At 51.9% G+C, this 25565-nt stretch overlaps 1 protein-coding gene across 2 annotated transcripts in view; it reads left to right on the top strand.

Annotated features, from left to right (window-relative positions):
* The window catches only part of LOC121664058 (zinc finger protein 469-like), a 188440-nt gene that overhangs the window by 97033 nt on the left and 65842 nt on the right, over nt 1-25565 (top strand). For both annotated transcript variants that reach the window (XM_042027044.1, XM_042027045.1), the window contains one exon: nt 54-161. The gene's annotated coding sequence lies outside the window, so the exon portion shown is untranslated. The remainder of the gene's footprint in view (nt 1-53; nt 162-25565) is intronic.

The raw sequence follows: 25565 nt of genomic DNA, 5'->3' as shown, positions 1-25565 counted from the left end.
TTTCTGTTTGCTGAAGAAATTTGCTTAATGAGTGTTTTTTATTCATCCCAAAGGTGTCCAGGGGCAGACGAGGGGCTGGGACTGGAGCAGGAGGATGGATTAACACCGAGGCCATCCTAGGCAGTGCCGCTTCCCACCGGAGCGTGGATCCACTGAGGACAGTAAGGAAACAGCTCCTTAATTTTTCCTGGATTGGTGAATTGAGTGACCCAGTGGAGAACATTTTCCATGTTGTGGACTTTGCTTGTGAGGTCTTGGTTGCTGTCAGCCCCCCTGGCTGCTCCCTGATTCCTGCATCCATAAGGAGTGAGCCGTCCTTCCCCAGTTTCTGGATCTGTTGATTGCGTGTTCTTGGGATATAATGCCTTTTATAGGGTGAGCCCGAATTATCCCGCACCTTCCCAAAGAATTCCTCTGTAGGAACCTGTGAAAGTCAGTGCTCAAATCCTGCATTTGGGAAGCAGGGAATACCTCAGGTGGAATCTTGGCCATTGAGGTTGGATGTGTGACGTTGTTTCCAGGTTTTCCTGGACACTCCAGGAGAGAGCTCAGGGTCCCGTGTGGGGAACACTCTCTGTGTTTTCAGGGTGGAAAGATGTGTTTGCAGCCCAAAATCCGACCTCATTTTTCCTTGTGCTGTATCATTCCCAATCCAGCATCCCAGGCTGCCTGGTTTGCAAATCCAGGATTTTATGGCACTTCTTTCCTGCAGGAAAAAGAGAATGGGGGGAAGGGGAAACCAAATAACTCTAAAAGTTGAGTATCACTGAGCAGCCTCCAAGTAAGGGGTGCTCCTGCAACGGCCTCAAGGTGTGCCAGGGGAGGTTTGGGTTGGATTTTAGGGAAAACCTCTGCATGGAAAAGATTGTCCAACCCTGGCAGTGGTGGAATCGCCATCCCTGCAGGGATTTCAAGGCCGTGTGGATGTGGCACTTGGGGACGTGGTCAGCGGCGGCCTTGGCAGTGCTCAGGGAATGATGGCTTGGACTCAGTCTCAAGGGCTATTCCAATCTAAGCAATTCCATGATTTCAAAAAATACAGGAGAGAGATGGAGGTTTATGGGGGATCCTGTGCTGTGCAGAGGTTTTTGGACCTGGGCAGGTCTTGTGGGCAACCCTAAAAAAACCCCAAACCTGGATGTGTTTGGGAACAGGCACAAAAAGCCATGGAAATGAACCATTTCCCTTTCCAGCTCCCCGGGAGTTGGAACTGGTGTGGAAAAAGATGTTGTGAGTTACTGGTGATGAATGAGCCTCTGGCGGCCCCATTAATCAGCGCTAATCGTCAGGATTGTTTGGGGAGCGGGAATTCGTCTGGGCCGGGGTTGATTCCTGTGTGGAGCAAATGGCTTTATCAGGATCTGCTCCGGAGTTGGACAGGAATTCCTGATGTTTGCTTGACCGTCTGATGACTCAGGGAAATCAGGAGAGCCCAGCAGAGCTTTTGCTGGCATGGGGAGCTCCAGGGAATCCTTCCAAAAGCGGCTCCAGAGGCGGATTCACATCCCCGTTGATTCTTGGGGGATTTTTCCCGGGGTTTGTAGCTCTGATTTTGATTTCTTTACTTCTGCTGAGTGTGTGAGTTGGCATCTGGGCATCTCTGTGGTCCAGAGGTGTGATTCCAAAAGGATAATTTATTCCAAGTGATTGCTCCATGAAAATCCTCCCTCCAGAGGCTCCACAGCAATTCTGTATCGTTTCCGCTCCTAAATCCCTGTAAGGCATCTTTGCTTGTTCAGGAAAATCCCCCCCCCCCCTGCTTTGCAAAACGTAGGTGTGACAGAAAAGGTCATTCCAGAGGTTTTATCCAGCTTTATTCCTGTAAAACCAGGGAAACTCCTCATCCAGGAGGCTGGAGAGGGATTCAAGGTCAAAAGCACGAGGTGAATTCCCATTTTATGGTCCCACAAGTTTCAGGGACAACTTCCATGCAGAGAATTCCCATCAAGCTCAGTGGGAGGATCCCACCACGCCAATTAGAGCCTCCCAGGATATTGGATTTATGGAAAAGCTGAACATTTTGTGCTCTTTCTGCCCTGATTTCCTTGTGCCGGCAAGAGGAACGGGAAACTCCTTAGTGAGCCCTGATCCCTGGATCATCTGTTCCGAAAACAAAGCTGGACAGAAGGAAAACAGGAGGAGGGAGATAAAAAGTTATATCCCAGTTTATACTGCAGGGTTGGGAAAGGTTGATGGGAACACCGGAGCAGCCGAACCACTGGGAATCACAATTTTAGGGAAGCAGCAGCCCAGGAGCAGCTCTTGGCCAGGGATTGTTCCACCAACCACAATCCACATGAACATTTTTCATGGTGGAATTGGGACTATGGTGCAGAAAAATATGGAATCAGGGAAGAAAAATGCCCATCAAGTGCCGTGGAAATCCCCTCTCCCTTCCCAGCCCTGCCCCCATCCCCGTGCAAGAGCCCTTATGGACCTCGTGTGTCAGCCAAGGCTCGGCTTTGGGGTTTTCCCTTTGTCTCAGCGCTCCAGGGATCTTTTGGCCGTGCAATTCCCGAGGTTTATTTGCTCTCCTGAGGAGCTGATAGCTGGATCTAGCCCCAAAATCAACACTTTGGATTGTGCTGTTTGTTTAATGACCTTCCCTCCCTTCGCGGTGATTAAGTCTGTCTGCGGGCAGCTGTTCTGCTTAGCATTAAATTCCCGTTATTTTGGGAGGTTCCTTTCCACACTGCGTCCTTCCAGTTGCCTTCCTGGAAGTGAGGAGGGTGGCTTTGGATCCAGGTTTTCCTCCCCTCCTCCCTGCTCCTGCATTGTAATTTTCCCTTCCTGGCTTGCGAGCAGCTTCCAAATTCTGCCTCTTGGAGCGCGAAAATCCCCCCTGGAGTGAGAGGCTTTCTCCAGGAAAGCCCAAAACCTTCCTGCTGCTGTGGGAAAGATGCTCCAGACCTGCATCCCTCGGATATCCCAAAATCCAGTCCCTTGCAGAACATCCCAGGATGGTGGTGGGCACCAAGGCTCGAGGACTTCTTGGTCTCTGTCCATGTGTCCCAACAAACGATGGCTCCAGTGGTGACATTTGGGATTCAGGGTTGGGTTGGGATTTTCCCGATGTGGGATTCGGTGGAGGCTGAATCCGGGAAGGGACAGCAGGACCGAGGCCTCCACAGCAGCCCTGCTCCACCTGGAGGTGAAACCAAATTCCAACGGAGCTTGGGGCCAGCTGGGATTCGTAGGGCAGTGGCTCATCCCGAAAAAAACGAAGGGGAGAGATTTCCCTGGTGCCGGCCTGGAAGCGGGGTTATGGCGAGGAAGAGAATCCAGGGTGGAAAAGCAGAGGGCTGTGGAAGTGTGAGGAGCTGTTCTGCTGGGAGAGGAGGCTCCAGGATCCATCCCAATCCCTGCTCCTTCTGCCGGGAGACTGGTGAGCTCTTTGGGTCCAGCTGTGAGGACTGGAATTATGGGATCTCCCCAACTGGAATTATGGGATCTCCCCTGATTGGAATTAGGGATCTCCCCAATTGGAATTATGGGATCTCCCCAATTGGAATTATGGGATCTCCCCTGACTGGCATTACGGGATGTCCCCGGTTGGAATTATGGGATCTCCCTGACTGGAATTAGGGATCTCCCCAGTTGGAATTATGGGATCTCCCCTGATTGGAATTATGGGATCTCCTTTCCCCAGGCACGGGTTTCATTTGGCTTTGAGGGCTGAAGTTTTCGTGCTCTTGCTCCCTATTTGGAGCGTATATCCCAAATATCCCTAATGAACCCATCCCCAGTTCCTGATGTTCTCCCTTCTGATATTCAGTCTTCTCACCACTCATGGGTGATTTACAGAACCCTCGTTTTCCAGTTCGGAGCAGTTTACGGGAACGGAGTCGCCCAGATTGATCGGAATTCCAATTCCAAGCACTCCGGACTTTGGGGGAAGTTGGGGCAGTGGTTTGAGAGGTTTTTTGGGATAACAGCCCCCTGTTAGCTCCAAAACACAGCAATGATCGAGCCAGGGATTGGATCCCCAGAATCATGGAATGGTTTGGATTGGAATTTGGTTAAAATTGATCTGTTCCAATTCCACCTTCCACTAGGCCACGTTGTTCCCGCAATCCAAAACCGAAAAAAAACCCCTCTGCTCCCTCTGGAGATATTTTACACTTAAATGTTGCTCTGAGGGAAACGAATCCCGAATTTATGTGGAAAACCACCCAAAAATGGAATCATCTATCCTGCAAGACTTCCAGGAAATTAGCACAAGTGAATTACCCCAAACGAAATTACCCCGCCCGGAGCCCGTGCGTTCCCTGGGAGGGTTTGGAAGTCGGCGGAGAAGGCTCAGAGGCTTTTTTTTTCCCCTTGGAAATTTAATGGATCTCATCATTTCGCAGAGCCCTGTTGGAAATAGGAAAGAACCTGCCTTGTCCAATTAGGAATTAGAAGGAGAGCAGCAACAGGGAGAAAGATTTCTATTTCTCTGGAAAAAAATGGAAGGAAAGAAAGGAAAGTGAATTTGTTCTCGAGCTCCATGAAATCCTGCTGAACTGGGAATTATCTTGTGCTGAACTGGGAATTGTCTCCTGCTGAACTGGGAATTGTCTCCTGCTGAACTGGGAATTCTCTCCAACATAGCAATATTTGCTGGTACCAAGAAAAATGCTGGGATTTTGTTGCCAAAAATGAATTTAAAATGCACCAGGGTGAGGATGGAGGGAAAACCAGGAGGGATGTGGTGGTGGTGGGGGCAGCTCTTCCAGAATCCAGGCACACATTCCCCAAAATCTGAGGAGAAGCCCAGCACCTCATTTGGGATATTTAAGCATTTACTGCTGCCTCAGGAAGCAGGAAATTCCTGCTGCTCGGGGGGAAGCACGGAGTTCACCGGGACAAACGGGGAGGATGAAAGAGGTTTGGAAAGCGCGCTCAATCCTGATGGGGTGGAGCAGCCTCTGGATGGTGACTGATCATCCCACGGGCACGGGTTTGGAGCAGGGATATCCGATGGCTCAGGGAAAACTGGTCCAGCTGGTGGGGTTGCAGGTGCCAGTGGCAGCTCCAGGCAGCTCCAAACCCCAGCCCAGAGCTTTTCCCAAGCAAAGCTTTGGATTGTCGTAAAAATCGCGGCGCTGCCTCCAGATAGGCTCAGCCTTTGGAGTTTCTGAGCTGTGTTTTCCAGCTGGGCTCCAGTTCCTTCTGGAATTGCTGGAATGTGCCTGTGCAGCCGTGTTGTCCCTGCCGTGTCCTGCTGGCTGTGAGGAGCCGTCGGAGAGGAGGGAAGGAAAAGTCCAACATCTCCGGCATCAGGTGCATGGAAAACAGATCCCGGTTCTTGTGGCAGCCCGGCACAGCCCTGGAATGGCAATCCTGGAATGGCAACCCTGGAATGGCAATGCTGGAATGGCAATGCTGGAATGGCAACCCTGGAATGGCAATCCTGGAATGGCAACCCTGGAATGGCAATCCTGGAATGGCAGTCCTGGAACGGCAGTCCTGGAACGGCAATCCTGGAATGGCAATGCTGGAATGGCAACCCTGGAATGGCAATCCTGGAATGGCAGTCCTGGAATGGCAATGCTGGAATGGCAATGCTGGAATGGCAGCCCTGGAATGGCAACCCTGGAATGGCAACCCTGGAATGGCAATGCTGGAATGGCAATCCTGGAATGGCAGTGCTGGAATGGCAACCCTGGAATGGCAATCCTGGAATGGCAATGCTGGAATGGCAATGCTGGAATGGCAGCCCTGGAATGGCAATGCTGGAATGGCAACCCTGGAATGGCAACCCTGGAATGGCAGCGGGGGAAATGCAGGGAGGGAGGGTGGCTGTGGTGATGGGGGGGGGTTGGAGCTGCTCTTTCCATGGGGTTCAGCTGTTCCAGCTGCTTGGATCCTGCTCTCCAGTGCAGGGAAACTTTTCAGGGAGAGATCTGGAGTGACAGGATAAAAGGGAATGGCTTCCCACTGGTGATGGGATATTGGGAGGGAATTGTTCCCTCTGAGGGTGGGCAGGCCCTGGCACAGGGTGCCCAGAGAAGCTGTGGCTGCCCCTGGATCCCTGGCAGTGTCCAAGGCTGGATGGGGCTTGGAGCAGTCTGGGACAGTGGAAGGTTTCCCTGCCTGCCCGTGGCCTTTCCATGAATTCTGTGAGCCAGCACAATCCGTTGGATACTTTGCTGCTGGCACATCCTGCTGGGATAAAGGGCACCCGTGCCCTGCTGGTTTGGTCACCCCAAACCCCTTTTGTGGACGTTCCTTGCAGAATTCCTGCTGCTTTCTGCCTGTGCCCTCCTTTCCCTGGCAGCTCCATCCCTGGTTTTTCTCCCAGTGAAGTTCACTCCGAGGTCACTGCACTCCAGAAGGGTTTTTTCCTTGCTGTCACAGTGGGGAATTCTCTGGCTCAGCCTCTCTTTGCTCCCAGTGGAAGCTCCTTGGCAGGTGAAGCGCGGATTCACCTGCCTCACCTCAGGCAGCTGAGGCAGACACCAAACCTGAGCTGATCATCCCAGAATAGCCATGGAAAGGCACCTGGAATGTCCTAAAGCAGGTGGTGTGGGATCTGTGTGAGCATCAGGAGTTCCCAGGACACGGGGCATGAGAGGATGCAAATTCCAGGCTCTCCTGGAGGTGTCTGAGCAGCCTGTGGGTCTCCAGGGGAGGGACTCAGTGCAGGAATCCCTGCAGGGATTTGGGATTTCTCTGGAACCTCCTTGAAATTCCCAAGGGCGATCCCTCTGTATGAGGCAGGAAGGTTTCCCAGTCTCAGAACATTTTGCTGCTGCAGCACCATCCCAGTTAAGCTCCCAGCACTTGGAATGAGCTGCTCCAGGACTTTGTCTGGACAGGCAGCTTTCTGCCCCAAAATGTGGTGGATGGATATGAAAAGATTTTTGGCTTCCACTGAAATTATTGGAGTGCTGGATTGGATGTGGGATGGACTCAGATTCCCCCAGCTCCCTGTCCAGCCTTCTCCCCTCTTCCCTAAAGAAATCCCCCTCCCAAACAAAGCTCTGTTATGTCTCGTTGTCTCCTCTGGCACTTGGAATTGCGAGTTGTTCCCATCCCTCTCTTTGGCATCCTTCCATGCTCTCCAAGGCTCTGTTGGTTTTGCAGTGATTTTCCCACTCTGGGACTTGACTCCAGGACCATGGGAAAGGCTCCGTGGCTGGGATGGGGCAGGGATGTGGCTGAGGAGAGGCACCTCGGACCCTGCAGGGGCTGTGCTGGGTGAGGAGCACAGAGGAGGTGAAGCACCCACCAGGATCTGCTGGGAGCCTGGAAAGAATCCACGTTTTATTCCTCTTTTTCTTCTTCAGACACGTCAATCCCCACTTTGGCATGGCACAAACGTGTCCTTCTCCTGGGGACAGAACTCTCTGGGGCCGGGCTGGGCACTGGCTGTGTCCAATAATTCCAGAGAATTACCTGGCAGAGTTCCCAGCATTATCAGGTCATGGAATCGTGGACAGTTTGGGATGGGAGGGACCCTTAAAGCTCATCCGGTCCTGCAAGGAGCAGGGACACCTTCACCAAGTTGCTGAGGGTGAACATTCCCAGGGAAATGTGAAGCATTCCAGACTGGGAACTGCAGTGGATGGAGAAGATCCCGAGGCAGAGCCCCCCAACAGAGCCAGGAGCTGTGGGTGATGTTTCCCATGGGGCCAGGAGACACCACGGCAGCTCCCTCGGGAAAAGGGGGATTGGGAAAATACCCCACAGCCTTTTTTTCCAGCTGGAAGTCTTTCCCTGAAGCTGGAATAAAGAAAGATTTCCCCCAGGGAGAGCGATAGCCGTGGATATCACGGCGTGAGGCTCCTGCTGGTCCTGCTGTGCCTCAATCCTGCTGGAATCTACAAACCTGGGCAAAACGAGGGTTTCTCCTTGACTCCGCCGCTCCCTCTGGAGGTTATTCCCAATCCGGTGCATTTCTTACAGCAAAGGAGGTTTCCTAATCCCTGGATAAGATCTTCCCTGCCCTCCGTGGAGTCATTAATTCCATCTGCTGCAATCCCACTTTAATTGGGTTAAATTAGTGCACGCCAGTCCCGGGAGTGCTGGAATAAAGCTCTTCATTGTGTGAGGATGCCGAGTGCTGGGCGGGATCCTGGTCCTTATCTCTTATCTCCTGCTCTGTCTCCCAGTGCATCCTGTCTCCCAGTCATTCCCAGGGCCAGCATTCCAGCAATCCCCAGTTTGATGTTCCACGTGGCGTTGAAACCTCGTGGTTGTGGCTCGGCTGCCAGAAAAAGCGGAGTTAAAATTAATCAGAGTTTAATGGGACTTTAATCAGATTGAAATCAGAGTTTGAGCGCTCGTGTTGTGCCAGGTGTGATTGATGAGGATCCCAAATTCTGTGTGATGCCCTTTTTCCTAAATCCCCACGTCCCTTGCCCTTATCCCCACATCCCCTGAGCTCCGCTCGTTGTAGGACCAAGAGCTGCCCCAGCTTTGTCAGGAGCGGCTGGTCCATGGAAAACCTGGCTTTGAGCATGGGGATGGATTCAGGGATTCACTCAGGTGCTCTGCAGTGAGCAGAGAATCCGGACAGGATGATCCGAGTGTGGATTGTCCCAGTGCCAGCCCCGCCTTGGAGGACACCAGCAATCCCAAAGAAACCTCGGCTCTCTATTCCAGCTAAGCCAAGACACAGATTTAGACAAAATAATAAATGTCCAAGTCCATTTTCCTGCTTCTTTTCCTTTAACGCATCGTGAAAGGTCTTTGAACACAATTCCAAGCCCTCTAAACAATCCCATATCCCCCCTCCTCCCGCTCCGATGCACCTGAGCTCCCCTCCAAGAGCCGCCCTGGCTTTGTTCCCAAAAAAACAACTGGGAAATCTTCCCTTCCATAACCTTCCCATCCTTTTCCAGAGGATCCTTGCTCGGGCCCAGCCTGGGATCCAGGCATCCCCCCAGCTCTGCTCCTTCGTTCTTTCAGCGCTGGAATTCAGCTTCAAAAGCTTTGTCTGAGTGATCCGGGTGTTCCTGGCTGCGCAGCTTCCAGAGGCTCATCCATGGAAAACAGCAATGGGAAAAACAGATCCAGGAGGTTTTCAGTCATAAAACACAGCCATAAAATGCCCTCGGTGACCAGAGTTCACAGGCAGGACAAGCCATTCGGGTTTTCCTGGGTTTTGGAGGATAATCACGTTTTTCATGAATTATTGGGATAAGATGGAGAAAACAAAGCCAAAAAAACCATCTTCAGTCCCTTAAGATTCTGGCATCCCATCTTCCCGACGTCCCAGATCCCGGGAGAGCCGGAGCTCAGGCTTGGAGATGCCCAAAGTGAGGAAAAAGGGCAGCCCCGAATGAGTTCTGGCTGTTCCCACACAGCCGATTTAAGGAACTGTCTGGGTGCCGGAGGGAAGTGCCGGGAATTCCCGGCTGTCCTGGGATCCCGGCTGTTGGACAATGACCCCCGAGCAGCTCTAATTGCAGCTGCATTAACGAGCTTTTCCCAAGCCCCACATCCCGGCTCTCCCTCTCCTTCCCCCCATGCCATTCCTGCTTCCAGCACCGCTGTGTTTTCCTTAATTTGCCGTTCATCCCGTGACGATCTTTAATTAAGGAACGAGGTGCCGCATCCTGGGCAGAGCGCTGGGAGCTCGTGGAGCATCCCTGGCTGTGGAAAAGCTCCCGGGAATATCTGCCTTTGCCATCAGGGATCGTTTATTTGCGGGAAGCAACAGCCGGAGAGCTCTTGTTCCACACTTCCCACTTGTCTCAGTCACGGAGCTTTTCCACACCTCGGCATTCCTGGCAACCGGAGAGTTCCCTCTGGAGCTGTCCTGCCGTTTTCCTGCCTCTCCACATCTTCTGAGGGAAGTTTCTGCCTCTTCTCCCGCGCTGTCACCTCTGGGCAGGGACACGGGGGTGGCTCCAAGCCTCTGCATCCTCCTTGTGCTCCAGGAGCAATTCCTGTGCCACTGTTCCATCCCCAGCTCCGGGAAAAAGAAGGGAAGCAGGGCAACATCCACCTGTGGATGTTTTAATTGATAAGAGAGTTCAGACCTGTTAATTCATTGATCTGGGGACTGAGTTGGTTTAAATCTCATTTCTGATTCATTTCTGGCTGCTGCCGGAGGGTAAAATATGGATTCCAGGACTTTTTCCCAGTTTTGGAGCCTTAAAATGGGATTTGAACATCCCCAGGCAGCTTTGGGGACAGCACACGGTGGCTTTGGGCTGCTGCGGCAGGAAATAGAGGGAAAATTCGGATTGGAATCCATCAGCGCTGGGGAAAGAGGGAGGAAAGCTTTTTGCCAGCTTGGAGCGTTTTGTTTACAGGGGTGGGAACGGCTTTTCCATCTGTTTGGGGCGGTTTGGTTGGTTTTGAGGGATAGGATGGGGATTCAAGGATTCATTCCCTAAACCTGCTCCTGTCGCACTTCGAGCCCACCCTGCCCCTGCCTCAGCCTCGAGCTTCCCAGCTCCTCACATCCATGGAGGCAGCGCCGCGATTCCCGGGATGGATTTTAAGGATAGGAGGGAGCTTAAGGATCCGCTTAACTCCAGCCGAGCTCAGTTTAAACTCCAGGATTCCTGAGGTTGGGAATCCCGAGGCTGCCGGAGCTCCAAGCCGATTTCCCGACCTCTGCTGCCGGCTGCCCTTCCCATTCCTGGCGAGATTTTGTTGGAAAATCAAACTGGAATTGCCGCTGGAGCAGCGAGGCTGCCGGCCGGGAGAATTCCTGCGCTCGTCCCTCCTGGGAGCGGCGGGAGGGAAGGAAAATGGGAATTCCACGCAAATCCGGGGATGCGGGGCTGAGCTCGAGCCGGGACGGCTCCGCCGAGTGTTCCCTGCGGATTCCCGCTTTTCCATGGAAACGGAGGCACCGCCTGGCCCGGGGACGGCCCTGCTAAAGCCATTCCCGAGCTCCCTTCCAGCCCCTCGCACTCCACGGTTTTCCATAGGAAACTGCGCTCCAGAGCCCAGCGTTCTCTGCGGGTTTTATGGGATTGCGCAATCCAGGGGCTGCTCCAGCGGGTTTGGAAAGGGGGAATTTTATTTTATTTTATTTTATTCCATTCCATTCCATTCCATTCTTATTTAATTTTTTCAGGTTTTTCTAAATTTGATTTTATTTTTCATTTTCTTTTTATTATTTTTCATTTCACTCGTATTTTTGTCTTTTTATTTTCCTTATTTGCCTTTGGTTTATATTTTAGTTTTTATTTTATTTCTTTTTTAATTCTTTTTCATTTTGATTTTTTTAATCTTACTTTGATTTTATTTCTCTCTTACTTTTGATTTTTCTTTCTTTTTTATTCTTTTTCATTTTATTTTTCATTTTATTTTTACTCTTGTCTTTTTATTTTCTTCTTCTCTTTCATTTTTAGTCATTCCTTATTTTATTTTTATTGAATTTTATTTATTTATTTATTTTAATTTTTTATTTATTTTTATTTTATTTGTTTTATTGTATTCATTTATTTATTTATTTTAATTTTTAAATTTATTTTTATTTTATTTTTATTTAATTTTATTTTACCTTTTAAATTTTACTTTCTATTTTATCATTCTCATTATGTAATTTCCCTTTTTAATGTATTTTATTTATCCTTATTTATTTTTATTTGCTCTCCTTTTTTATTTTATTTTATTTTAAATTTATTTATTTCTTTTCTTTCATTTTTAAATTTTATTTCATTTTATTCCCCCAACCAAGTGGCAAAAATACCTTTAGGAATGACTATTAGGGAAAATTCCGTCCTGGGGAGGGCTGTCCAGTGCTGGAGTCCCCATTCCTGAGGGATTTGTGGCACGTGGGGACATGGGCAGTGCTGGGCAATGTTGGACTCGATCCTGGAGGACTTTTCCAACCTTAATTCCCTGATTCCTTACACAGGCAAAAAGGTCGAGCCCACTGCGGGCAAGTTCCACTTCCAACTCCACATTTTCCATCAAAGATCCAATTTTTCCCAAATCCCCTTTGTTTTGGGGCAGAAAAGCCAGGCCCGAGGAGCTGTTCCTCATTCTGCTGAGCAAAGATCCAGGGATTGGATTTCCCTGGAAACCCCGGGCTCAGTCCCTCACCCTGGTGCTGGATCCTGGAATTGTGCCCTCTCCAGAACCTCGTGCTGGCCCTTGGTGACATCACTGGGAAGCGTTGGAAAAGCAGCTGCTTCTCCTGAGAGTTTGGAAAAGGCCTTTCCTTTCCTTTCCTTTCCTTTCCTTTCCTTTCCTTTCCTTTCCTTTCCTCTCCTCTCCTCTCCTCTCCTCTCCTCTCCTCTCCTCTCCTCTCCTCCCAGGAAGGAAATCTTCCTAAAGCTCCTCCAGGAGCTTTAGGATCCAGGGGCAGCCACAGCTTCTCTGGGAATTCCATCCCAGCCTTTCCTCACCCTCACAGGGAAGAACCTTTCCCGAATATCCCATCTGCCTTCCTTTGCTTCCTTCCTTACCCAAAAATTCCAGCGCAGGTTGTGGATTCCAGCGCCTCGTGATGGGCAGGGTGGATCCCTCACCTTCCTGTGGCATTATTTTATCCTGCATCCAAAAAATACTCCCTGGAATGTCCGTTCCCAAAGTGAATCCCTGCCTGAGGGGATGGATCGCTGGATTTTCCTCCCAACTCAAAGCCTCACACTCAGGATTTGCCTCAAAGCAGACGGAATTTGGGATGTTCCCTCTGCAGGCTTAATCCCAAAGTTTAGGGATTTGTGCTAAAAGGGCTTTGAGAAAGTGAACGGGAAATGGAAATATTCCCGTGGAAACGGGGTTTGGAAGTCCCTGGGCAGCTTTAGGGACAGCACAGGGCGGCTTTGGAATGCTGTGCTGGGAAACAGAGGGAAAATTATCCACAGGGATCTGGGAAAAAGGCTCAGGAAAGCTCTTTACCACTTTGGCTTTGCAGGACATCAAATGCTTTTCCTTCTGCTGGGTGGAATTTGCTTCCAGGGGGGAATTTTGACGTTCCCTCCCCCTCTTTTGCCCTTTTTTTGCCGGAGCATCCAAGGAACCTCCTGGCTTCTGCAAGGTTTCCAGATTTTCTTTTTCCACGATGTAACCTTTTAAAAATTCTTCTCCCCTTCGGAATCTTGGGATGTTTCAGGTTTCCTTGGCCAATCCGGAGCCTCATGGAGCTCAAGCTGTTCCTTTGAAGCCACAAAAGGCTCAAATGCAACCTAAGGAATTTGCTACCAGAAAGGGTGGAAAATTCCCCCTCCTCCGGGATGTTCCCTGCCGGATTCAGTGGCAGGAAAAGGGGAGGGAAATAAAAAAGGGCAGGAAAATAAAAATGAGGAATAACTCAGCATTTGGGGCCCAATAAAAACAGGGAATCTTAAAGCAAAAGGAAAAAATGGAAAAGGTTTATGGGGGTTTGAGGAAAGGTCAGATTTTACTGGATCTCCTCCCAGGAAGGTCGGAATTCCAAAGGGTTGATCAAGAAATGGTCCCTGCCTGGTCCTGCTGAGCAAAAAGTGGAAGCTGTGGGGTAGAAGCAGTGACAAATCCCAGGAATTTTTAATTTCCTGATGTTCATTAATTTCTCTTTCATTGGCTGGAGATAAAGCCGTGCTCAGACCCACGGTGGGGATGTTGGGATGGGGCTCCAGCTCTTGGGGCCGTCTCAAGACCCCCATAAATAATTGGAATTAGGAATCAGTTTCCCAGCACCGGCTCCTTGGGTTCAAGGGGGATGTGGTGGAAAATGGAAACACCAGTTTGGGGACAGGATGCGCGGCACTTCCTCATCCCAAACACTCCTGTGGGGGATTGTTCCTGCATCCATTTCCATCTGGATTCTCCATTTGGAGATTGTCGTGCCTTCAACAGAGAAACAATTTTGGTCTGATCCAGCTTCTTCTTGATCCCTCCAAATCAAATCCAAAAATCCCCATCTCACACGGAATCATGGAATGGTTTGGGTTGGAAGGGACCCCAAAGCCCATCCAGTGCCACCCCTGCCATGGGCAGGGACACCTCCCACCATCCCAGGCTGCTCCAAGCCCCGTCCAACCTGGCCTTGGACACTTCCAGGGATCCAGGGGCAGCCACAGCTGCTCTGGGAAGCCTCTTCCAGCCCAGGAATCCTCTCCTTTCTGACAAAGCCCCGATGAGCTCAAACACCCAGCCCAACTCATCCCAGCAGCTCCAGGAGCCCCTCCTGCAAACCTCGGCACAAGGAGAGGCAGAAGAGGGAATTCTTGGCAGCTAAAAATATTCCTGGGGGGAAAATCCCTCCTCAGCCCCTTTCGGTGACACGATCCCAACTCCGCACTTCACCGTGGAGGCGGCTGCTGCCAAAGGCTGAGCTCCTGCTCTGTGCTCCAGCTCTGGCTTTTGCTGGTTTTCCTTGGGAGCAACGGGGATTTGCACGTTCAGACAACCTCCTGATGCTCCTCTGGCAGCGGGCAGGGCTGGATGCAGCGTAGGAAAGTTCCTTTGTCTCCTGTTTCCATTTTTCTTGGAAGGGAGGGCAGCGCGAGAGGCGGCGGCTGAGGAGCAGCGGGCTCGGATCCGCCGGCCAGATCCCTGCGACCGGCAGCCGAAGGCAGGGAAAGGGATTTAGCCCTGGTTGGAGCTTTGGCTTGGAGGCCACAGCTGTGATGGGTGCTGGCTGGAAAACTCCAGGGAGGATTCCCCTCCAGCAGCAGGAGCAGCGGTGCCAGCAGCTGGATCCGTACCGGGATGGGCAGAGGGATGGAGCAGTGGGATGAGCACGGGAAGCAGCCCCCCAGGAGCAATTTGGCTCCCCAGCTGGGACAGTGGCACCCCAAATCCTGGGACAGTGGCACCCCAAATCCTTAGGTGCTCACTGATTCCCTCAAATCCCCAGCTGCTGGAGATTCCCGGAGATTCCCAGGTTCATTTGGACTAAAAATGATGGAACTGGAAGCCCAAGGAAACGTTGTCAGAGTGAGGAGAAAATAGAAAATCCATCCTTTTTTCCCCCAGTGGAATTCTTTTGAAGGCAGCGTGGCTTTGCCTGGCAAAGTCTGACTCAGGAATTTTGCCTCCTTGAGGCTGGCAGGGCTGGCAGCGGGACAGAAACGTTTGCTCCAAGAAAACTTGGCAGAAAGCAGGATTTCCAAAAAAAAAAAAACCCCGACCCAAACAAGAAATAGAGTTAATCCCTTCATTTTCTCTGCAGCTTTTCCCTCCCGAGCTGCCTTTCCCTGGCCTGGGTGTGTTACGGATCCCAGGTGCCTCCCAGCAATTAAGCAGAGTTAAAATTCCTCCCTGACCTGGGGTTTGGCATCTGTCAGGCTGCTCGAAACAACATCCCGCGTGCCGGGGCTCGTTCCCGAAGCCCGGGGGCACAGGGGGATCGGGAGCAGGTGGGACCGGGAACAATGGTGGAGGCGGGAGATGCTCCCGTGGAAACGCGGAGCCCCGCGGGCTGCTGGAAAATCCAGCGGGAGCAGCCGCAGGAGGAGGGGTTGGCAGGCGGCCATCCCCACAGACACTCCCGGGAGGTACCTGTCCCTTTGGCTCAGCCTTTGGAATTCTTCATCCGCGGGTGGAGGAAGAGCTGGCTCTTCTTCACCGCTTCTCCCGAGGGAGCCCGGAGATGCCCGTAGGTGGGGCAGCCGTGGAATCATGGAATGGTTTGGACTGGGAGAGATCTTAAAGCTCATCCCATCCCACCCCCTGCCATGGCAGGGACACCTTCCGCTATCCCAAGCTGCTCCAAAAGCACTGCCAGGGATCCAGGGGCAGCCACAGCTTCTCTGGGCACCCTGTGCCAGGGCCTCCCCACCCTCACAGGGAAGGAAGTATCCACATGTCCTGGGAGACAAATCTTCATCCCAAATATTCCCCTGGTGGTATTTCCGATGGTGGCTGGGACTGGTTTGCCTATGTGGGGAAGTGGAAAATGGGATTTTCCAGTTGCCTGCGGTCAATGTCCATGTCAGTCCCGATGGGATGACACCCGGAGGCTTGGGTGGGATTCTGTGTCAATCCCGATGGGATGGCATCTAAAGGCTTGGGTGGGGTGAACATCTCGGCTCTGTACAGCTCAAATATTCTTTAGATCTGGAAAAAGCCAGGGAAGCTGGGACAATGCCCTGGGATTTGGCTGTAAAACCAAGGAGTCGTTTTCGGCCCCTGTGTCCGCCCCATCCTCACGGCAGGTGGCTTCTCGTAAGGGAAGAGGGCTTGGGAGAAGGGAATATTTCTCAGGAATAAAGTAACCAGGCAGCAGAGGATGCAAAATTGGCCCAGATTCCTGGAATCCATCTAAACCTGGCATTTTTTAGACTCTGTGTGGTGGGAAATGTCCTCTTCTCGTGTGAGGGAATGGACCTTCTTCTCCTACTCCACAAAACCCCCCGTGGCTTTCCCATGAAACCAGGTTCGGTGGGATTTGTAAGCGAAAACCTCCTCTGACCAAACTTTACGTTTTCATTTCCTCTGTAAAATTGGGAAATCACCACATTTTTATTGGGAATCAACTGCTCTGCCCCAGCTCGGAGCAGCGAGTCCTCCCTGGGCAGAGCTGCTGCTCCATCTGTCCAAAGGGAGCAAAAATTCCAACCCAAACCTTTCAAAAATATCCCAGAAATGGCTTATTTTGGCTGGATTGCTCCCGCAAGCTCGCTCCAAGCTGGCAGGGAAGTGGGGAAGATCTGCTGGAGCAGGGTGGATGTGGGCGAGCACTGGAGCACAGAGAAACCCTGGAAAGTTTGGGTGGATTTGGAGGAGAGCAGCTTTTTGGGGTGGTGTGTGTGGAGGGAAAAGTGACTTTTCCATGGATCCGGCTGAGCCTGAAGGCTCCTGAAGCCAACGGGCCAAGATGCCACTTAAGGAATTCTCCAATTCCTCCTGCTGTAGGGGATAATAATCCCACAAATAAACCCCTTTCCCTCTATGGGAAGCAAAGCAAACACCTTGAAAAAACACGCTTTGAGCTGAACGATTTCAATTCTCCAGCTCGGGCTGACCCCCAAAAAAACCCTTTTCCCCCCCTCTTTTCCCCTTTTCCTTGATTTCTGTTCTTCCACAACGCTTCTAAACGAAATGATACCAGCAGCGGGAGAGGAGCCAAGTGGATCGTGCCAAGCCCTGTCCAAACAACCCCGCAGCCTTGAGCTGCTCCCGGCTGGATCCTGGAATTCTCTCCCGCTGGCCGATAACGTGAGCGTGATTCACGCTCTGGCAAATCGCGGCGTCAGCTCCGCTCGGCCCTCACAGCTCCTTTGAGGCGCTCCTTTGTAATGCAATTCCCTTGGTTTTTCACGGGAATCGTTGGGAAAGCTGCCGGGAAAAGAGGAATGGGTGGGAGAGCGCGGCTGTCGGGGGTGGGAAATGCGCCGAGGTCGCTTTTTGCCGTGCAGGGTCTCTCAGGCAGCGCTGGGATGCGGGAATGATGCCTTGGATGGAGCCGGCCCACAGCTCTTCCCGGCACAGGGGCATTTCCCACCTGGGGAGGCCAGATTTTCCCAGGATATCGTGGTTGGGAAGAGTTGTTAAAGCCGTGCAGGGATGGAGGAAGCACAAAAATTGGGTTTTCCCAGTGTTGCTGCTGCGCTCCGATCCCATCGCTGGCTCCGGTGACTCCAGCGGGAATTGCGCAGCCGTTCAGTGCCGTGGCTGGGCGGCACCAGGATCCCTTCTGCTTCCAAGGAAATGGGGTTTGGAGTGCAGAGTTGGGAATGGAGGTGCTCCCTGGGTTGTTTTTCAAAGGTCACGTCGCTCTGGCCGCCTGCAGGAAATTATTGTGCCCCAACGCCAGGAGCTAAGACAGGGGAAGGAGAAATCCCTGGGAAACAAAACAAAGGGAAAGATGAGAGTCCTGAGAAATCCAGGCTGTCCCTGAGCGAGGCAGCGTGGATGGAAGGGAAATTCTGGTCGGAACAGTTTTGTTGAAGGGAAAAAGAAGGACACAGATCCTGCGCCGCTGCCCTCGGGCAGCGAAGGGAAAAACATCCTAAAATACCTGGAACATCGCAAAGCCTTCCAAGTTCCCGCTGGGGAATGGGAGCACCCTCGGTTTCCTTTGAAAAGGTCAAAGTGCCGCAATAATTGAGATGGATTCGGTCTGGGTGAGGCTCCGTCCTCCCCCAAAACAGGTTTTTCCCACGGCTTTTCAGCTCATCCAGACTCCGTTTTTTTCTTGGAGCTGCCCTTGGAGTGTTCCCCCCTCCAGGTTCGCTGGAATTTGCAGTGATCCCAAAAAATCCATTGTTTTTCCAGCCCCGCACCTGAGACTGGGAGGATTTACTGGGAATCGGGATTGGCAAAGTGCCGAGTGGTGATTTTTGTGCTGGAAAAGTCCCCTTTTTCCATGGGAATTGGGCTTTTGAGCCGGAATTGTCGGGAACAGCAAATCTTCCCTGGTTTATTGGTCTGTGCTGGATGTGGCCAGGGATTGGCATCTCCATGGCTGCTCCTGGGGGCTGTGCTGGGTCCCAGAGCTTGGAGATGGTATTTTCTTGATGGAAGCAAAGCTAAGATAAAATAAAATAAAATAAAATAAAATAAAATAAAATAAAACAAAACAAAATAATAAAATAAAATAAGGTAAAATAAAACAGAATAAAATAAAATAATAAAATAAAGTAAAATAAAACAGAATAAAATAAAATAAAATAAATAGCATAAAACAAAACAGAATAAAAAATAAAATAAAGCAAAATAAAACAAAACAGAATAAAATAAAATAATATAAAATAAAACAATTAAAATAATAAAATAAAATAAAATAAAGTAAAACAAAATAAAACAAAGCAGAATAAAATAAAATAATAAAATAAAATAAAGTAAAACAAAATAAAACAAAATAGAATAGAATAAAACAGAATAAAATAAAATAATAAAGTAAAATAAAACAGAATAAAATAAAATAATATAAAATAAAATAAAACCAAAAATAAAATAATAAAATAAAATAAAATAAAATAAAATAAAATACCCCAAGCAAATCTAGAACTATATTGTGCAAAACAAAACCTACAACTTTTCCAAGCATTCCCCCATTCCAGACTGGTGAAATTCCAGCCAACCTTCAGCAGCATCCCTACATCTGAGGTGATGGGAGAAAGCAAATCCTGGCATGGAAAAAGGAGGGGGGGAAAAGGCATTTCCAGCTTCCAAAGGGTCATGGACATCCAAAGAAAATTGGGCTGCGGCTGCTGGAATCGTGCTGGGAAAGTTGACGTGACCTGGCTGGGTCGTGGTTGAATCCTGTCCTTTCTCAGCCCCCAGTGAAGGAACTGGAGACGCTTGGACACCGTCCTGGGAAGGGGCTGGATCTGTCCCCCCGTGGGGTTTGTTTGCTTTAGTCGGGGCCGAAGCTTCTGGAGCGCTTTGGAAGCATTTCCCAGCGTGTCCGTCGGCTTCTCCCCATGGAATCCGCATTTTTCCTGGCGACCCTCTGTACTGCCCGTGGCCTCTCCTCGTTCCCTCGTCCCTCTCCCCTCGGCAGCAACGGTGTCAACAAAACCCTGCTCCCAAAAATGCAGCCTGGCCTTTTTCTGCCCAATTTTGGGGGCTTTTTCCCCCCCCCCCCACGCCATCCTGAGTCTCCAGATAGATGGATGGATGGATGGATGGATGGATGGATGGATGGATGGATGGATCTTGGCTCCGATGTTGAGTTTTCCTGGCTCGTTCTGGGAGCACAGTGGGGTTTCCTGGGAGCTTGGTGGATCCCACTGGTGGGAAGTTGGGGTCAGCAACTGAGGCTGCTCCTGCTTAGCAGGGCACATGTGGGGAGAAGGGAGCTGCTGCCCCAAAATTCCTCGAGGAATTCTCTCTGAGACAAAGAGAACGAGGCTGGATGGGAGGACTGTGCTTTGAGGTCAGATCCCTTTGGGGATGGGGCTCCTGGATTATGCGGGAACGCTCCATGTGATGCTCCAACCTGCTCTTCTCCATGTGCTCGCCTGATGTTGGAGTGTCCCCGCAGGGATTTCCTGGGAGAAGCAAAGCTCAGCCTCTCAGTGATGGGCTCCTTGTCCGTGTCCAAGGTTCCATCAGATCCTTGTGGCTGCTCTGGAAGGCAGCTCCACCACGGCATTCCCAGGAGGATCCTGCCATCCATCCCAGCGTAAGGAGAACGGACGAAGGGCGGAGGCAGCAGATCCAGGCTCTCTCCACTCTGGAATGATGGCATCGGTTGTGGGATTGGGAGGACGAGAGCTGGGATGAACTCTCTCCAAGAGGGTGGAGGCAACGCCCAGGGGATGGTGGCACGGATTTGGCTTTCTGCAGGCAGCTGGGAGCAGCCAGCTCCACACACTCCGAATTATCCTGCTGGGCGACATCCAGCGCTCGGTTCCCATTGAATTCCTGGCCCCGGAGCGTTATTGTCAGGATGCTTTTGTCTGGCTCAGGCCACTCCAATCCCACCCCATGTGTCTCCCAGCCTCCTCCCAGACAGGAGCACAGTGGCTGCTGGGTTTCGAGGAAGCCTCCTGCTTCCCTGTCCCTTCTCCGTCAGCTTTTCCTCACCCTCCTGCTTTTGGGGCAGGCTGGAGCCCATCCATGGGATCTTGGAGCCCATCCATGGGATCTGCTGCTCTATTGTTTGACTGCTTCCTAACCAGCTTTCGTCTGGGTGCTTTTTGGGGGGGGCTCAGTAGGAGCTGTTCTCAAGGAGACACTTGGAGAATCCCAGAAAATCGGGAAAATGTGGCTGCTGGAAGTGTCAGAGCCCATTAACGGTGCCCTTTCTGCTCCCTCTCCTTCGCCATTCCGCTCGCTGTGGGTTGGTTTTTCCAGGAATTCTCAAGGCTTTAAATAGCAATTCCAGAATGGCAGCAGCTGGTGAGGAGCTGAGCCCACCCCCGTCACCCAGCCCAGCCACACTCCATGGGAATCCCTGGAACTTGGCCACCAGAGGCACTTCGGGAAGGGCAGAGCTTCTGGAGAGCCACCAAGGAGCCACCCAAAGCCACCCCAGCCTTCCCCACTCACCCCAGTGTTTCGCAGCTTGAAAACTGGGAATGGGCTTGGGATGGGAGGGTCGATAATCCCAAACATCCCCATGTGACCTTTGCAGAGGCTGCAGATCCATAGGATCACAAGGCTGGAAAAGCGATCCAAGGTCATTGGATCCAACCTGAGACCAATCCCCCCAACCTTGTCACAGGAGATGCCACAAAAGGAATTCCTGCGGGAATGACTGGACCATGAAGTCCTTACAAGTGGCAACAGAGGAATTTCCTTCTGGCCTCCCACGCCTGCCCCTCTCCAGCCGCTCCCTTTGGAGATGGGACACTGCTGGGACAGAGGTTGTGTCCAGGAGGGACCCAGGATCCACCATTTCCCAGCTTTGGGAATGAGCAGAGGGCTCGTAGCTCCTCTGCAGCCAACCCTTTGGAAGCCAGGATTGAAAGGACACGTGAGGAAAACAAGGTGTGTGATGTCTCCTGCAGGCAGGCAGGATTTATTCCATCAGTTTCCACGTGGAATGAGCCCTTTAAGTGCTGGCACCACTGCAGAGCTCTGGGGAAAATGAAGGAATGCAGAGGCAGCAACAAGACCAAGACCCCTCTGCAAGGTGTGCTCACCTCATTGGGACGCCCTGGAAGTTGTCCCTAAAGCCTCCCTGAGGATGGGTTTTAGGGAAGGGGGTGGATGTGCTCCAAGACCTTGCTGTTGCTGGATTTCAGCCCCTGCTGCCCAAAGCTCACACAGCTGGAGGGAACAACCCCACACTGCAGAAGCCCTTCACCCTCCCAGGTGTGACCTTGTCCTTTTTTGGGCTTATCCACCCCAAATTCCAAGGCTGAGGGTTCTCCCATGCCATCTTTGGAGGGATGAAGCTCCCAGATGAGAAGCCTCCGATCTTTCCTGTGGTTTTCCAGCGCTGCCGGGAGGCTGTGGCCGCCCAAGAGGAGCGGCCAGTATCAAACATCTGGGTCTGATATCTCTGTTTACCACAGGCTCGTTGGGAGCCACATTCGTGGCACGTGAAGTCATCTGGCATCCTCTGGAGATGCTTCCCTGCAGCCCAAAGTGGCTCCCTCGGATCTGCAGCGCTCCCGCCCCTCATCCCACTCGGTCTTTGCATCCCTCTGGCTGCGAGGAGACGGAGGGGAAAAAAAAGCTGTGTTGATTTGAGCATTGTGTGAAAGTATTTTCCCATCGTTTTCCATGAAAAGCATGATTTAATTAACATTTTTAGATGTTTATTATTGAAGAAAGCCTGTGCTGCTGCCGCCGCCTGGGTCGGGGTTTTTTTTCTTTTCCCTCGGTTTTCCCCAACTTGTGTTTGTTATGAAAGAATTGAGTCACATTCCGTGGGATAGCTGGGACAGGGAGGGACGGATGGATGGATGGATGGAGGGATGGATGGATGGATGGAGGGATGGATGGATGGATGGATGGATGGGTGGATGGATGGGTGGATGGATGGATGGATGGATGGATGGATGGATGGATGGATGGATGGAGTGGATGGATGGATGGATGGATGGATGGATGGATGGATGGGTGGATGGATGGATGGATGGGTGGATGGGTGGATGGATGGATGGATGGATGGATGGATGGAGAACGCCCACCCATCCCAACCTGCCCCACTCGGGAATTCATGGGGTGTCAGCTTGGTGTGGGTGGTGTCCACGCATGGAGTAAGTCAGGAATAGCTTCAGATGGCCTTTAAATTCCCAGACTGGCATTTTTTTGGTGGCTACACTACAGGTGTGAGGGGGATCCATGCATAGAACTTCTTCCCATGGTTCTCATGGAATCTGAGAATAGTCTGGACAGGAAGAGACCTTTCTGATCTGACACCGCTGGTTTAAGCAGCATTTCTTGGGATTTATGGCTTTAAAATCACCGATTCTTCACTTTAGGAGGAGGAACTGTTGGGATACGCACTTCCATAGGGAGATCACCCAAACCCAGGAGAGGAATCAGGGTCATGGTGAGGATCTGATGTCCTGATCTGGGAAAGGGGGATGTTTAAGGGATTTGGGGCTGTAAGGGACAGTGCCAGCCTGGTTCCTGATGGGATGTCCCCACTTGCAGCAAATCCAGGGGACAAACCCCCTCCATCCATCCATCCCAGCAGGATGAACGGGGGTGTCAGCACTGGCTTGGCAGTGGAGGTGGATCTCAGGATGCCGGGAGATCTGTCCTAGCTCCTTTCCAATTTTACAAAAGGAACGAAAACATAAACTTTGGTCAGAGGAGGCGTTCCCAGTTAAAAATCCCACCTCACCCACTTTCCTGGGAAAGCCCCCACGGATTTGGTGGAGTGGGAGAAGCGGGTCTGTTCCTAATCTCCTCTAAGCATGACCTGACCTGATTTTGAGGGTCCAGCAAACCCCGTCCAGGTTCCTGACTCGGTTCTCCTGGAGACCCCGTGGTCTCTGAGGAGGTCGGTGACAGATCTGTGCCAGTGTGCGGCCTAAAAGGCACAAACTTGGATGCTGGCTCTTGAAATGAAGAAACATCTTCAGGTGACAGGTTTCAGGTCTGGATTGGGGCTGTTTAGGGCCAAAGAAGTCCAAAATTGAGGTCCAAAGTCCGTTTTTGTCTCCAGGGCTCTGCGCAAGGAGGGGGTGGTGGTGGTTGCAGGGTTGTCCTCATGTACCAGTCCCAGGGATGGGGTTTTTGCTGCTTCGTGGCTTTGCTTTTTTAAAAAAAAAGGAGAAAAGAGAAAGGAAGAAAATCCATTTTTAGCCCTTTAAGCACATCCTTAACCTCACACCAGCTCCGGAGGCTCCCCCGCACCAGGGCTTTGCTCATCAGGAAAGTAAACATGGGCTTTAGGGCTCTGAAACAGCTTAAATCCCAAAAAACTCGCCCTGGAGGACAGGGATCAACAGTGCTCAAATGTTACCATTTGTGCAGGGGGTGCTGGACACGGCCACGAGCGCCAGAGGTTCCTCCCCAGCCCAGGAAAGGGCCTGGGAGTTTGGCCAGGAGCACCTGGAGCAGAGAACGGATTTGTTGGGCATCTTCTGCCCTTATGAACAGCCCCCCATCTTCTGGGGGGCCCCATCTCAGCGGTGACTGCAGGGTGGGCGCTGGTGGCTCCTTGGTCCCACCAACCCATCAGCAAGATGGGTTTGGAAATCTCCCTCTCCCAATTCCCTGATCCTCCGCAGCCGGCGCCAATTCCAGGGGGTCCCAAAATGGATTGCAATCAGCTCTGGCTGGGTGGGAGCCAATCCTGAGGAGGCCCTGGACTCCTTGTGGGATTTTGTGCTGGTTAATGGTTGGGCTGGATGATCTTGGAGGTCTTTCCCAGCTGGAATGATGCTGGGATTGTTGGGGTTAGTCCATCAAACCTGCGCCGGGAGTTTGCGCCGCTCTGCTCCGGGAGACGCCGTAGGAAGCAGGCAAGGTGTGTACACATATTTATATCCCAAAAAAATCCCAGCCCTCGGAGGCTGGAGTTGCAGAGGGGCCCTCTCCTCGCGTCTCTCTAAAGATAGCCCTGAGTGCAGCTGAGCCGTGAATCAGGAGGAAAAAATGTGGGGCAGCTCCTGAACGGAGCAGGGAGTGCTCCGAGACTCAGCTGCTCCCGACCCCTCTGTGCTGGGGAGAAATCGGGGCTCCAGCCCGGGAGACCCCAGAGCTGCTCCCGATCCCCCTCCGGAGGCTTCGGGAAAGGCTCCCAAGCCCCCCAGGACTGATGGATTGTGGGGCCGGGGTCTCAGCGGGGTTAACTGGGGCAGAGTGCTGGGGGCTGTTGCCAGGGGATGGAGCTGGTGCTGGGAGCAGGGATCCCAGTGGCTAAACCTGGAATTCCCAATCCGTGGATGTGCACATGCGTGTGCTTGGTGTGACATCGGCGTGTGCTGGGACAGGGGTGACCACAGGCACGTGGCCGTGGACAAACTGAGGGTCACTCATGTCTATGGACACATGGATGGACACTGGTGGACACTGAGGGACACTGATGGTCACTCGTGTACGTGGACACATGGATGGACACACTGATGGACACATGTGTCCTGTACACACTGATGGACACACTGAAGGACACACTGATGGTCACTCATGTCCCTGGACACCCCGATGGACACACTGATGGTCACTCATGTCCCTGGACACCCTGATGGACACACACGTCTGTGTGTCCCTGTGGTCATTGTGAGCAAGTTCCTCTTTTAATTCTTTTTTTTTCCTATCCCACTGTCGCAAAATGCCCTCCCGCTTTTCCTTGTCAGAGAAAAACCTGACCTGGACTCGGAACCAGGCAGGATCCCGAAGGACAGGCAGGGGGCTGGAGCTGGGAGCCCTGGGAAGTGTCCCTGTCCCTGTCCCACGCTCCAGGTGTGCTCGCAGAGGAGTTGTTTTATTTTTCCATGCTTCGCTTTCCCCTTTTCTATCCCAGAAGTGGGTTTCCCTCTTAAAGGCAGCTCCGCTCCCGAAATACCTGAGGGAGAGGAGGAAGGCAGCGGTGGCATCACCTGGGGGCCGGCTGGGTCACAGAACCATGGAATGGGTTGGGTTGGAAGGGACTTCAAGCTCATCCCATTCCCTGAGCCACGGGCAGGGACATGTCCCACCATCTCAGGTTGCTGCAAGCGCCATCCCGCCTGGAATCACATCCCCCCACCTGGAAGGGACATTTGGTGCCGTGCCACAGGTTAATCGGTGCCCGAACCGCTTCACCCTCCCCCCAAACACAACAATTCCGGGGTGGGAATCCCATCCCTGCTTTCCCTTTCCCTCCATCGCCGCTGGAA

The sequence above is a fragment of the Corvus kubaryi genome, unplaced genomic scaffold, assembly GCF_017639235.1.
Source record: "Corvus kubaryi isolate FWS band 111438036 unplaced genomic scaffold, C.kubaryi_AGA036_p1.0 37300, whole genome shotgun sequence".
Classification (NCBI taxonomy): domain Eukaryota; kingdom Metazoa; phylum Chordata; class Aves; order Passeriformes; family Corvidae; genus Corvus; species Corvus kubaryi.
The sequence above is the reverse complement of the archived record's forward strand: the minus strand, read 5'-3'. Positions and strand labels throughout refer to the sequence as shown.